This window comes from Lactuca sativa, chromosome 4, assembly GCF_002870075.4.
Source record: "Lactuca sativa cultivar Salinas chromosome 4, Lsat_Salinas_v11, whole genome shotgun sequence".
NCBI lineage: Eukaryota > Viridiplantae > Streptophyta > Magnoliopsida > Asterales > Asteraceae > Lactuca > Lactuca sativa.
This window is the reverse complement of record NC_056626.2, coordinates 40,883,735-40,886,765: the sequence shown is the minus strand read 5'-3', so window position 1 is coordinate 40,886,765 and position 3,031 is coordinate 40,883,735.

The following is a 3,031-nucleotide window of genomic DNA, read 5'->3' as shown; positions in this document are numbered from 1 at the left end:
TGAATTTATTGATTCATGGGCTTTAGTCCCATTCCTCTTGACGACTTATAAACTACATCTCTACTCAAGCCTTTTGTAAGCGGATCCGCAATGTTATCCTTTGACTTCACCCAGTCAACCGTGATAACTCCCGTAGAGATTAGTTGTCGTATTGTTTTATGTCTACGTCTAATGTGCCTTGATTTCCCATTATACATTGTAGTTTGAGCTCTACTAATTGCTGATTGGTTATCACAATGTATACTTATGGCCGTTACCGGCTTAGGCCATTCGGGAATGTCCTCTACAAATTGACGTAGCCACTCTGCCTCTTCAGCACAAATATCTAAGGCGATAAATTCAGATTCCATCGTGGATCTAGATATAACTGTTTGCTTGGATGATTTCCATGCTACAACAGCACCTCCAAGTGTAAACACATATCCACTTGTAGATTTGGAATCTTTTATGTCAGATATCCAATTTGCATCTGTGTATCCTTCGATAACTGCTGGATGTCTGCCATAATGCAGTCCATATTCTCGCGTGTATCTCACATACCTCAGCAACCTAGTAATACTCTTCCAGTGTTCAGAACTGGGTTTACTAGTGTATCTACTTAGTCTGCTCATAGCATATGCTAAGTCAGGTCTGGTACAACTCATTAGATACATCAGACTGCCAATAATTCTTAAATATTCCACTTGATTAACACTATCACCTCTATTTTTACGTAGATGTTGACTAGTGTCAATTGGAGTTCTAGCTATGCTAGTGTCTCCCTTAGCAAATTTTTCAAGAATTTTATCCACATAGTGTGTTTGACTCAAAATCAAACCACTTTGGGTTCTTGTGATCTTCACTCCAAGAATCACATCTGCTAAACCCATATCTTTCATGTTGAACCTGGATTTCAACATATCCTTCGTGGATCTTATTATCTTGTCATCACTACCAATGATAAGCATATCTTCAACATACAAACACAAGATGACATAACCATGAGTGGTGGTTTTCACATAGATACACTTATCACACTCATTGATTCTAAAGCCACTTTCCATCATGACTTGATCAAACTTTTGATGCCATTGTTTAGGAGCTTGTTTTAATCCATATAGAGACTTAACAAGTTTACAAACCTTGCTCTCTCTGAGGCAATGAATCCCTCAGGTTGCTCCATATAAATTTCTTCTTCCAACTCCCCATTTAGGAAAGCTGTTTTCACATCCATTTGATGAACTTGCAAGTTTCTGATAGCTTCAATGGCAAGAACTAATCTAATGGATGTTATCCGCGTTACGGCCGAATAGGTATCAAAGTAGTCTAGACCTTCATTTTGTCTATAACCTTTGATTACTACTCTTGCCTTGTATTTATCAATATTGCCATCAGGTTTCATCTTTCTCTCCAATGGTAACCTAGTGGCTTGCTACCTAGAGGTAGATCCACTAGTTCCCATGTATGATTTTGTAAGATAGATTCTACCTCATTTTTGATGGCTTCTTTCCATTGAGGTCCCTTAGAAGAAGTTACCACCTCTTGGTAGGTTTTAGGTTTACTTTCCACCACATATGTGAAAAAATCATCACCAAATGATTTTTCAACTCTAGCCCTCTTACTTCTTCTGGGTTCTATCTCTTCCTCCTCGGATTGAGCTTGTTCTTCCTCTCGAACAGCTTCGTTATATGGTAAAGATGGGCTTTCAACCTCCTTGTTCAAACAGGGAAACACATCTTCAAAGAATGAAGCATTCCTTGATTCCATTATGGTATTCTTGTGTATTTCAGGATTCTTAGAATCATGCACAAGGAACCGATAAGCACTACTACTTTGTGCATACCCAATGAATACACAATCCACTGTTTTAGGCCCTAACTTTTGTACCTTAGGTGGTGGCACTACAACTTTAGCTAGGCACCCCCACACTCGTAAGTACTTATATGATGGCTTTCTTCCCATCCAAAGTTCATACGGTGTTTCATTCTTTTCTTTGCGAGGTATCTTATTTAAAAGATAGTTAGCCGAAAAAATAGTTTCCCCCCACATTGACTGGTTTACACCCGAACTAATTATCATGGCATTGACCATTTCTTTCAAGGTACGGTTCTTTCTTTCAACAATTCCATTGGATTGAGGTGAATAGGGTGATGTGAATTCATGACGAATTCCATTTTTAGCACAAAAATAAGCATAAGGAGAAACATATTCCCCACCCCTATCACTTCTAACCACTTTAATTCTCTTGTTGAGTTGATTCTTAACTTCATTTTTGTACAAGACAAACTTGTCTATTGCTTCATCTTTACTCTTAAGTAAATACATGTAGCAATATTTCGTGCTATCATCGATAAATGTAATGAAGTATTTGTTCCCACCTTAAGTAGGAATTGACTTTAGATCACACACATCAGTGTGAATTAAATCAAGAGGTTCGGTGTTTCTTTTGATTGTTTGGAAAGACAATCTAGTTTGTTTGGCTTCAACACATGTGGGGCATTTGTGATTTGAGTCAATATTAAGTTTTGGTATGTATTCTAGTTTAATTAATCGCTTAATTGAATTGTAATTTACATGTCTTAAGCGACTATGCCAAACATTTGAACACTCAAGCAAATAAGCAGAACTAGAACTTTCATTATTCATTTTGTTTGTCACCATTACATTCAATTTGAACATGCCATTCAAGGCATATCCTTTTCTCACAAACATACCATTTTTGGACAAAACAAACTTGTCCGACTCAAACACTAACTTAAAACCAAATTGGTTCAACAAACCACCCGACACTAGATTCTTACGAAGTTCAGGAACATACAAAACATCCCTAAGCTTCACTTCTTTCCCCGAAGTCATTTTTAGAATGACATCACCAACACCTTTGATATCCGCGGTAGCTGCATTTACCATGTAGAGCTTTTCACCATCTTCAACTTCTTTGTAGGTGTTGAAAACACTTTTGTCATGATACACATGACGAGTAGCTCCCGTGTCAATCCACCACTCCTTTGAATTTGTATTCATGAGATTCACTTCAGAAACCATAGCCATG